The sequence below is a fragment of the Rissa tridactyla genome, chromosome 24 (assembly GCF_028500815.1).
Source record: "Rissa tridactyla isolate bRisTri1 chromosome 24, bRisTri1.patW.cur.20221130, whole genome shotgun sequence".
In the NCBI taxonomy this organism is placed as follows: Eukaryota; Metazoa; Chordata; class Aves; order Charadriiformes; family Laridae; genus Rissa; species Rissa tridactyla.
This window is the reverse complement of record NC_071489.1, coordinates 1,945,474-1,956,832: the sequence shown is the minus strand read 5'-3', so window position 1 is coordinate 1,956,832 and position 11,359 is coordinate 1,945,474. Positions and strand designations below refer to the sequence as shown.

The window sequence follows — 11,359 nt, the reverse complement described above, 5'->3', positions numbered from 1 at the left end:
GCCCCTCGACACGCCCCCCGCCCCTCGACACGCCCCCTCACGGGGGGCTTCCCCGGCGCATGCGCACTGCGCCCCTCCCCCGAGGACGCGGGGGCTTCCCTGCGCGGGCGCTTCCCGCCCTCTGCCTGCTGGCGTTGAGGGCGGTGGGCGCTCCTCGATGGCCGCCTCCGCTGTGAGGTAAACGGGGGCTTTCGGCCCTTCCCGGCCCCCTTTCTGGGCAGTTCCCCTCGCAGGGGTGTCCTGGCAGTCGGTATGTACAGCCCCGAGCGCCACAAGGGTGTATTTGTCTCTGGGCTCAACGTGCCCTGGCGATGTGCACCGGCAGCCCAGAAACCACCTGCAGCCTGGGCCGCGTCCCCAGCAGCATGGGCAGCAGGGTGAGGGGGGGAGGAATTCTGTGCCTCTGCTCTGGGGAGACGACCCCCTTGCAGTGCTGCCTCCAGCTCTGGGGCCACTAGAAGGCCACCACAGCAGAACGCCATGGAGCTGTTGGAGCAGGGCCAGAGGAGGCCACATAGGTGCTGCGAGGGTTGGAGCCCCTCTACTGTGAGGACAGGCTGAGAGAGCTGCGGGGGTTCAGCCTGGAGAAGAGAAGGCTCCAGGGAGACCTTCCAGTCCCTAAAGGGACTCCAGGAAAGCTGGGGAGGGACTCTGGAGCAGGGATTGTAATGATGGGACACAGGGTAACGGCCTCAAACTGGAACAGGGGAGATTTAGATTGGATATCAGGAAGAAGTTCTCTCCTGTGAGGGTGGTGAGCCCCTGGCCCAGGCTGCCCAGAGCAGCTGTGGCTGCCCCATCCCTGGAGGGGTTCAAGGCCAGGTTGGACGGGGCTTGGAGCAACCTGGGCTGGTGGGAGGTGTCCCTGCCCAGGGCAAGGGGTGGCACTGGGTGGCCTTTAAGGCCCCTTCCAACCCAAACCATTCTGTGACTCTATGAAACAGGGGCTTTCTGCCCTTCTGGGTCACTCACTGCACAAGGGTGTCCTGGCAGTCGGTCTGTACAGCTCTGAGCACCACAAGGGTAGATTTGGGCTCTGGGGGCCCACGGGCTCGTCCCAACTCTGTTAAGGTTGGAACAAAGGGCCTCGAAGCCACAGCTGGCTTCCAGAAGTGACCCTGTGCTCCATGATTCACTGGTGTCTGGATGGCGCGAGGTTGTAGGAAGGGCTGTGTGATGAAAGGAATGAGCGCCTGGGCTTGGTGTTGGGGGTCCCCCGCAGACTTGGTTTGTTTGAAAACAAGAAAGAGGGTTTCCAGCAGCCAAACTAGATAACCTGCATTCCTGAGATACTCGAAAGTTTGTGTATCTTCATTAGCATGACATGAGTTCGCTCTCCAGATAGTACAGCGGCTCCTCAAGATGTTTATCTGAACAATGTACTTTCAGGAATAGCTTTAGCTGTTTGTTTCTTTTTCTTTCCACATTATTCTTCATAATGTGTAAAGTACTGAATTCCTGAGTTAAAAAAAAAAATGATTGGATGTAGTCAGTGCCATAGCTCAGCCCCCCCACTGCTACTGTTAATCAGGCCAAGAGTTTAACGTGGCCTTTGTCATGCCCACAGCTCACATCTACTTTGAGCTCTCCCAAATTCCCAGCCTTCTTGTTCTGTGCTTGCAGAGCAGCTCGTGAGCCTCCACCAGATCCCCGAACCATTAAGACAGGAAGTGACTAGTTAATATGCTGGTATTACTTTTATGTCAATCTTGGCAATTTACTCATTCCAGTAAAAAGCCTGAATTATGGCCCAGAAAATACATACAATTTGTAAATTACAGGCTTCATAGCTTTAACAAACGGCACAGCAGTCTGTGCACTGGAGGGTTGTATGTTCAGGTGGAGCAGATGTGACATTGTTATTAGAGCATGTCAGATAAACTTATATGTGCTGTTATTAAATGCATGACTTGTACAGGAAATTGCATGTTTATCTAGGTTATGTGAGCAGGACACTTCAAGCTTGATTCAGCTGCCGAAGCAGAGGTATCTGCTGCCACTTTAGGCACCCTTGGCTGTCTGAGACACCAGCACAGACCACTACAGGCTTTGCACTCCTCTGGACTGACTTCCCCTCTTCTTCTGGTGATGGGAACACTACAGGGCATCACAAATGACACCAGATGCCAGTGTTTGGGCAGCTTTAGCAAGCCATTCCCGCTTTACCCATATGCAGCCTCATCCATAGAAATGCAGTAGTGTTTTGTTTTGACTAACAGAAAATAATTTTATTTCAATAGATTTAAAGATTTTTCAAAGTGAGAAATTGTCATCCTTCTCTATGAATATATACTTAGAAAAAGTGATCATTTTGAGAGATACATATATATGATGGAGTAATTATCTGGAAATTTAGGAGTATGAAATATACTGCAGTAGTGCCTGTAAGATTAGTTATCCAAGTATCAAAGATAAAGTGATGCATCTCACTACTTACTTACGTTACAGCAGCTCACAGATTGCCAATGAAAATCAGTGAGCAATAATAACATAGGGAAAAAAATAATAATCAAACTAGATAGTGTAACGCCTCTGTGCTGATGCCACACGTGCCGCTTCCTCTCCCCAGCAGGCTCTGGCGGTGCTGGCCTCAGGATTGCTCCATGTGGCCAAGGGATCTGCCTGTGGGATTAGTGTCTAAATGAGGCCACGCTGTAATGTGAGGCACTGCACACAACTGTAAGGATGGGCGGAGAGGCAGATGAGAGTAGCAGTTAGAAGATACCACGTTGCCTTAATTAATTGTGTGTAAGGTTTTGGGGATTGAATTTAGAACGTTAATAACATCCTCCTGTCTCAGACCAACGACACTGCCAGCCCAGTAGCCTGTCTCCAGTGGTGGCTACAGGAGATGCTGTTTGGGCAAGCATGTGAGCCAGGGTTCTTGCTGCTGTCTGTTTCCCTCTCTAGCATCCCGAAAGCAGTAGAGATGTTAAAGGGTGCATCTTTGCCCTTTTAGCAGCTATTTATTCACTTGTTGCTTGTGAATTTATGTAACCCTTTTAAACTTGTTGATATTGTCTTCTGTGAGGTTCCAGACTTGTGTCAAAAAATACTTTTCTTCTGTTTTAAACTAATCTTGTACTTTCAAAGTGTGCCTCCTTGTTCTTCTATAGCAGGATTCTGTGAATATTAAGTCTGTGTTCAAACCACCTTTGTGACTTTGTAAACCTCAATAAGATCCTTCTCAGCCATCTTCTCTCTTAATTGAAGAGTCCCAGCCTTTTTGATTGCTCCTTATGAAGGCAGCTCATCCCTCCCCTCCTCTGGACCCTCTGTAACTCCATCACCTTCCCTAGCAGTTGAGACCAGAACCGCACTCCAGATGTGAGTACACCGAGGATTTCTAGAACAGCAGATGAAGGCTTTGTCCTCACCCAGGTTTCCTGCCTGAGAGCAGCCAATGTTCACCTGGCTTTTTTGGCTGCCATTGCACCCTGAGCCAGTGGCTGCAGAGAGCTATCAACGACAATGCTACTTTCCTAAGTTGCAGCTGACAGCTCTGAGCCCAGCATTGATTTTAAATGTGTTTTCTGGTGGTTTGGTAAGAGGTTGTGAGTTGCAGGTATAAAAGGTGACAAGTCAATGAGATACCAACAGCCTGTTCCGGGAAAACAATCTCGGGTGTAATTATTAACACATTTATGGTGCTTGTTTCTTTCAAGGCATGGCATCTTTCCTACTGTTAGAGCAGCAGAAAGCAGCTCTGCTAGTAGATTTATACCAGAGAGGAGAACCCCAAGAAGTATCTTCTGTCTTCTCAGTCTTCCCTTTTTGATATTTCATCCAAGTGTCTTGCTTTTGGCGTAGCAGCGCGTCCTGAGGGAGTCTGTACTCTCTGCCCGATTCTCTGAGTGTTGGGGCTGCCCAGCTTCCTACAGAAGAGGCCAGTGCCAGCAGACAGGGTAAGGCAGCTGCTGGAGAAATGCTCAGTGCTATGGACAGTGGTCAGGCACCCACATGGCACTGCTTTTTTTTTTTTTTTTTGAGATCTCCACCCAACCAGTGAACTTCATGTGACCCTTCCCAACAGCACCACTGGTTTGTTTAATCAGTGATTAAACTGGAATTTTACTTCCAAACATACTCTGTCAGTCTTTACATGCCCTTTTTGTTTTTTAATAAAGCCAAGGCAATAGAAAAATGCAACAATCATTAAAGTGCTGTTGCATAACTTTACTAAGGAGGCATCACACATCTGTATTAGATGTAGTGACTTTGGGGCTTAAGAGCAGAAGCTTTAAGCCCTACGGAAAGCTGCTATTCCAGAAAGCGAGAAGGTACAGCCTAGTATCTCTTAAACCTGTTACTGTGCAAGTGCCCTTGCCAGCTCCTGTAGCCCTTTCTGAGCTCTCGTTCAGGCAGACAGTTCAGGACTCCAGGATTGCTTCTTCCAACACCACGTGTGTCACCTTGACCAAGAAAAACAAACCTTAATTCTGGGAGTGAAGTACAATTAAAAAAAAACGTGTGGTGGTATCCTACAAGGTCAGTGCAGGTTTTTTCCATGTTGTGTTCCTTTTAAAAAATAGTTCTTGTTTTCTAACCATCAGTGAGTGCAGAGTTGCATACCCCATAATGATTCCCTGAGCTCTCTCCTGGGTGGGAATAGCTAACTTTGTGCAATTATAGTTGGGCTTGCTTTGCCCCTGCATCTTTGTATTCATTAGCATTTTTTTTTGCCAGCAGTTTGAACGCCCAAGTTCTTGGTGTCGTGAGATCCTTCTCTGGGTCTTTCACTCAGTTTGGATATCCTGAATAATTTTATATCATCAGTCAACTTTGACACTTCATTGTTTACCTCTTTTTCCAGCTCATTGACTATACTGTACAATTCAGGTCTCAGCACAGATGCATGCGTTATTGTAGCACGGCATGTTGGAGGCTTATAAAGCAAAAGCTGCTGTTACTTCATGGTGAAAGAATGACAACCTCCCTCCAGTACAGCACCACTTCCTAGCGGCACCAGCAGGACAGCCTGATCTCTCCCTCTGCGTGTTGCAAGCACCTTTTTGTCTGCAGGTAACTTTAACCACACAGTTGCTTACTGTGAGCTCTTTCATTCTCAGACAGTCAGAGTTGCTGCTTTTTCTTGAATTACAGAATTCATTCTCACTCTGCCCTCTCGGGGACTGAGAAAGATATTGGATCTACCTGATGAACACAGTTATGGATTTCTTCTCTTTTGTACACATTTCAGGTTATTGCAAAGGCAGCAAATAGAAGGGATGAATCGATTCCCTGCAGGATGTATGTTCTCTGTGGGACAAAGCCAGAACTGCTCAATAGTTCTTGTAGAGCCCTTTCCTGGCAGCTCCTGGCTGTCCTTGGCATCAGCACTTGGAGCTCTAGCCTTTGGAGCACGTAAACCTGGGTTCCCACCCGAGAGGCTCCACAAAGCGGTCCTCTAACAAGTGAGTATTTCATAGCTGCTAATCTAGTCATTTGTTTTTGGATTTTCCTAATTAGCACTCATTAGGTGACTCCTGCATTAATAGAAGTTCAGGAAGCACCATCCTCACTTTGCAATGGGTGAAGCGAGGAACAGGAATCTGAAATGGCTGTTGCGTAACCAGTACCAGAGCTGGGATTGAAGTCTAGGGTCCGAGCCCTGCCTTTTAGCTATTAATGTGCTCTTTCTTACCGAGACAGTCAGGTACAGATGTAAATGTTCCTGGGAAGGAGAATGAGAGATGGAGAAAGAGAGGAAGCAAAAAGGCAGAGTGGCAGGCGGCTCTGCAGTGCTCCTTTGGAGATGATTGATAACAATATTTCCCAAACAACTAATGAGCTTTTCCTTATTTCTGGTGTCAATCTATGTTCCTGAGTTGGTGTTCTCAGCGAAGTGCAGGGCTGGGGAGATGAACTGGTGAATGCCATTATTTTTTTCCTTCTCTTTGCTGGAGCTTATCAGATGTCGTGAGGCCCTTTGGACTTAATTGCCTTTTGAAAGGCACAGCTACTGACCTGACCACTGAGGTACTGTCACCAGCACAGCCCCTGGCAAAGCAAAACGTTTCCTGCCAGAAGCCGATGAATCTCAGATGCCTTTTGCTAAATAGGGGACTTTTGGTGGAGTTAAACATTAACATCCTTCAAAGCTCCTGACTGTTCAAGGTTCAGGAGGGAAGCCGTGCTGAGTCAGCCTGGCAGCTGTATTTCCTGCTCCAGCTCTCTCCTCCTTCTGCATGATTCACTTGCTCCTCCTCTGCCAGGAAGTCTGAGTCCAGGATGGAACAATAAGGAGGAGGCAGAGGGATACTTCAGCTATCTCACACCACGTCCTTGGAGATCAGCTCCGGATCACTGGATACCCTGGTGGGTTTCCTGGCTGGCCTACAACTAATCTTGGTGCAGCAAGAAGGGAAACTTGTGGCTACCAAAAGACACCTCTGAGCTGCAGAATTCCCTTCAGCTGTTAGCAACGCCACACTCGTGCCACGCAGCAGGGCCGTGCTCCTTCCAGGCAGCGCTGGGCAATGGGCTGTGAATTCATAGGGCAGCTTATTCTTGCCTGGCTGTTCCCTGCATGGATTGCTTTTATATGGGCACTTTAAATAAAAAGGTAAATCCTTTTAGCTGTGGCAGTTTCAAGAGAGTGGCCCAGTAGCAGGGAAGGAGGGTAGGCAGATGAGAAGAGCTGTTTTATTTAATATTATTGCCACAGTATATACACTCCAGCACTGCCAAGTCTTTGGGCGTAGCCGGAGTCTGACATGGGAAACTGATTGTTCAGTGCTGTTGCCTGGCTGCCTCTTGGAGCTGGAGCTCTGTGCTGTTTGCCTTGTGCTGAGGAGTGTTGGAATAAGACCCAGCGATTGCTGCTCATCGGCTCCGGGGCTGCCCGAGGCACCTATCCCACGCTGGTGGGACTTAGTTTTGCCTGGAAAGCAAATCGTTTACTTCAGCATGGATGAAAGTTTGTGAAAATGCAACTGCACAATCTCTGCTGAGCTCAGACCTAGAAACGCAGCCAAGAGTCTCGCTGGCTTTGGATAAAACTTTGCTGTGGTTACAGGCATCGTGGGATCATGTGATGGTGCAGCTGATCTTTCCAACATCCAGCATTCATGCTTTAGGCCTCTTCTGCTGCACAATAACACATTTGGAGTTCCAAACGTTGTCTCCTTGCTAGGATTGTCATTTATTGATACCAGAATTATCGGTCAAGAGTTGTTGAGGCAACTCCTCTGCCTTTGCTTATGTTCCTGACTCTCCCAGGCTTCTTCCCAGCGTGCCAGCCCCTTCACAGAGCCTTCGGCATCCTCTGCTAAGGGATTTCTAAATAGACACAGCTTCTCCCTCCAGCACAAAGGCACTGTCTTTCCTACCCAGGACAGCGTGCCACACCTATCTATTCCTCAAGTGCTTGGGTTCTCAGTCCAGTGAACTAAGGAGGGAATCGGGTCAGAGCTGGAGTCTGAGCCCCTTTGAGACATGTTGACAGAGAAATGGATGCCTTGAAACAACTTGAAAAGAGCTCTGGGGAGGGAGAAGAGCAGGAAAGCGTTAGTTGTGAGCTGCCACCGTCTCCCAAGATCTCTTCTCCCGCGAAGAGCATGGCCCTGGCTCTTCTGTGACCCCTTTCTTCCTGCAGGATAATGCAGGGTAATGGCAGGCAGGGAGTCAGCTGCTCTGCCACAGGGTTAGTCCTCCAGATAGATGAAAGGAAAGTGGTTTGGTGGCCAAATGAATGTCATGGCTTTATAGAAGAATTAAAGCCAGATGTTTCCAGCAGGCCTGCTGAGACCAGCCTTGTCTGACAGTTACCAAGCCACCGAGGAGGCCCAGCCAGTGTCTGCAGAGCTCAGTGCTGGGAACACCCTGTGATCCCAAAGGCTCCACTGCAGTTGCTGGAGGCACCCTGGCTGTCTGGAAGGACGACACGCAAGAGCTGAGGCAGAGATAGTGCTGCCAGCTCAATCTTTATTCAGTGTTTAAAAATGTTTATTCCTCGCTGCTAATGGTGATGGTAGCAAAGGTATTTAGACCAAATTTGGTACCTTTGCACAAAATACTGGGGCCAAAAGGTGGTCTAGCTGTGCTGGCATCAGCTCTAACTTCAGCTGGGGGCTTGCAAGCACAGGGCAGCGTATTCATGTTTAACGGAGTCCAGAACATCATCCCCATCTCAGGGACTGACCTCAGACCCCTCGGACAGGCTGACGTTCAGTCTAACAGACCGGGAAAGCTTCTCCCATGGAGGGACTTCATCAGAACCAGGGAGAATGCATTTTATTCTTTCATCGCACATGTGGTGTTTGTATTCAGCTGTGACTGAAGCTAATGATCATTCCAGTGAGGGCAGAACAGAGGTAAAATGCTAGGAAAAGGGAAACTGAATCCTTGCCTCGGCACAATCAAGGAGAGAGCAGCGTTGCCCTCTTTGCTAGGGAGTAACCAAAACCTCAGGACTGCTGGGTGTGTGGTTCCAGCTCACACCCAGCAGTAATTAATCTTTTTGCCAGCACAGCTGCTCCAGGCTTCTGACTACAATAGGTATTGCTCTTTTGCATTCACCAGTCTGCCTGCTGGTTATAACATTCAACTTGTGGCCTCTTAAGGACAAATTCCTGATGCTGTGCCCTCAGCGCTACCTCGAGGTGGAGTTTCCTCTTGCGAAACCAGCGGGTGCTGAAAATGTCCTGCTGGCTCGGATGACTGGGAAAGGCTTTGCTCACTGGTTTAGATGTATGTGTCACGGTGCTCATCTTCCGTCTGTCGCATCCCGACTCCTTGGATTCTACTGCTCTAGAGAAGCAGGTGAGGTGCCCTTGAGATCCAGTTTGCCACTGTGTCACTGTCTTCTGCTGCAGAATAAATGATAAACACGGAAGGTGCACCCGAAGCAAGCAAAAGTAAATAGAGCAGAGGGAAGTGAGGTGGCAGGAAATCCCAGTTTTTACTGGCACCTGCTCATATCGGGTAATTTGACCTATAAGAAAAAAATAAATCCCTCTGTAGTCCAATTCCACAGAGCTGGGCAAAGGACTGCCATAAAAAAGGGAGCTTTCTGCCATGCCCTTCATTTGTTCTCACTATGTGACATCTCATTTCAGTGTGTGCATCAGTTCCTCCTGCTCAGTAACATCCCGGACAGAGGGCACACTTGTTTCTGCTGTCATTCCAAAACCAACTGTGGAGAGAAGGCCTTTGGGAGCAGAGTGGGAGCCAGAAGCAGGCTCCCTGGCAGTGCTGGACGGAGCTCAAGGGAAGCTGTTTCCCTCACCACCCTCCTGTGAGTTAACAGTCGATGGTGACTAACAGGAAAGAAACTTCACCATAGTGTAAACACCAAAATGTTTGTATTTGCCTTCCCGGTGGGTATGAACGTTATCTGATTGTAGCGTGTTCTGTTTCTTGAATTGTGTCGCTTCTGCATCGCTCCTGTAGACAGAGAATTATTGTTACAAAGCATGAATTATTGTCTAGCTCTATAGACTGTGCCTGGTTTTCCACCCCCTCTGCACTTAAAGCTGAGGAGGCTGTAAGTGTGTCAGGACTCCGCCAACGCGGGAAGCGTCTTGACCGACATCCGTGGCACTGGCCGCTCTCCCAGCTGGGCATTTCAGTTAAATGGGGGGACCTTGTGGGAGTCAGGCAGAACCAGCTTCAGGAAAATAATCTAATCTGAGCATTAGCGATAATTTACATCCCGTCAAGGCCTGGCTCCAGAATCCTGAGCTCCTGTAGGGGACCCGGGTACTTAGCAGGTTGGAACATGAGGCTCAGAACTGTTTTGTGCTGCGGTTTCTCTATTGCTTTGATATCTCCCTTTAAAGAGATGGGCACACTAAAAATTAATGAGCAGATTCGGAGATAAAGAGGTCTGTAAAACAGGGATAACACTTAACTGCTTCATGGGGGGCATAAGGATTAATGAGTTAATGTTCACAAAGTGCTTTGAAGATGAAAAGTGCTAAGTCTGATTGCATCTGGTGGGTGAAGCAGATGAGAATGAAGAAGAGGGTCTCCATTCCATACTGTAACTACCGGGAACGAGGCCTTGCTAAATGTCATGATAAATAACGATCTGAGGACGCTTTGCTCTCGTGCTGTCCCTGGCGATTTGTAGTCGGGCAGCCCCTGGCAGAAGATCAGTTTCCAGAACAGATCCCATAGTCTGTAAATAGTCACGTCTCATTTATTCTGCTCGAAGTTACTTATTTGGTTTCTGTGACTTTCATTTGCTTTTCTTTCATTCATGTGTGTCCCGGAGATGCTGGGCAGTGAAGCGCCCACAGCACCTGCCAGCTGGACCGTCACTTTGCAGTACGGCTTGTGCTCCCATTGCTAATCTCGTTAGTGGACACCGATTATTTCTCTGACCCCAGGGTGCCCAGCAGGGCGAGCGACAGGGACCCATGGCGAAATCCGTGGGCTGAAAACTCTGTCCTCTACCCCCACCGAACCCACTGCGGAATGTATTAATTCTTTAATAGAATAAGTCTTGATTGAAATCCCCCAAACAACCCTGGTTCTGTGCTGTTATAACTTTTGTGGGTATTTCTCCGTCGCTCTAAAGCTAAATGGTTTCCACGGGGGTTTTTTCCTTGCAGGAATCCCCACCGTGGGTCTGTGTGATGCCAGCAGCTGAGGCGCATGTGATTCTGGTGGTGGGGCCCTGCGGGCGGTGGGGTCTGGCCCTTTCTCTTGCCATAGGATACCCTGATCTCTGCTGTGTCGCTGCTGCGTTGTGGACATGGAACGTGCGATGTGCAGAATCAGACAATCTGCCCCCCTAGGAGGGGATTCTGCACCTCTGCTCTGCTCGGGGGAAAACTCAGCACAGGAGAGGCACGGAGCTGTTGGAGTGAGGCCAGAGCAGGCCCCGGAGCTGCTGGGAGGGCTGGAGCCCCTCTGCTGTGGGGACAGGCTGAGAGAGCTGGGGGGGGTCAGCCTGGAGAAGAGAAGGCTCCGGGGAGACCTTGGAGCCCCTTCCAGTCCCTCAAGGGGCTCCAGGAAAGCTGGGGAGGGACTCTGGAGCAGGGAGGGGAGCCATGGGACGAGGGGGAAGGGTTTTACACTGGAAGAGGGAGATTTAGGTGAGATCTGAGGAAGAAATTCTTGGCTGTGAGGGGACTGAGCCCCTGGCCCAGGCTGCCCAGAGAAGCTGTGGCTGCCCCATCCCTGGAGGGGTTCAAGGCCAGGTTGGACGGGGCTTGGAGCAACCTGGGCTGGTGGGAGGTGTCCCTGCCCAGGGCAGGGGGCGACACTGGGTGAGCTTTAAGGTCCCTTCCCTCCCAAACCATTCCGTGAGCCTCCATTCTGTGATTCCCGTGGGCTCAGCCGTGACCCGCCCGCGGCGCTGAGCTGATGGGGTGCCCTGGCCGTGCAGAGCCCCTGCGCCGGGTGGCTG

General features: G+C 49.6%; 1 long non-coding RNA gene across 5 annotated transcripts; it reads left to right on the top strand.

Annotated features, from left to right (window-relative positions):
* The first annotated feature begins 80 nt into the window (after positions 1–80).
* Positions 81–10,461, top strand: LOC128901359 (uncharacterized). 5 transcript variants are annotated; one of them, XR_008463468.1, is made up of 5 exons: positions 81–177; positions 4,814–5,022; positions 5,201–5,414; positions 8,565–8,763; positions 9,060–10,461. It is a non-coding gene; the product is annotated as an uncharacterized LOC128901359 (long non-coding RNA). The 5 variants fall into 5 exon arrangements; XR_008463469.1 differs by having other exon boundaries at positions 89–177; positions 4,840–5,022; XR_008463467.1 differs by having other exon boundaries at positions 93–250; positions 4,840–5,022.
* Positions 10,462–11,359: the final 898 nt, after the last annotated feature.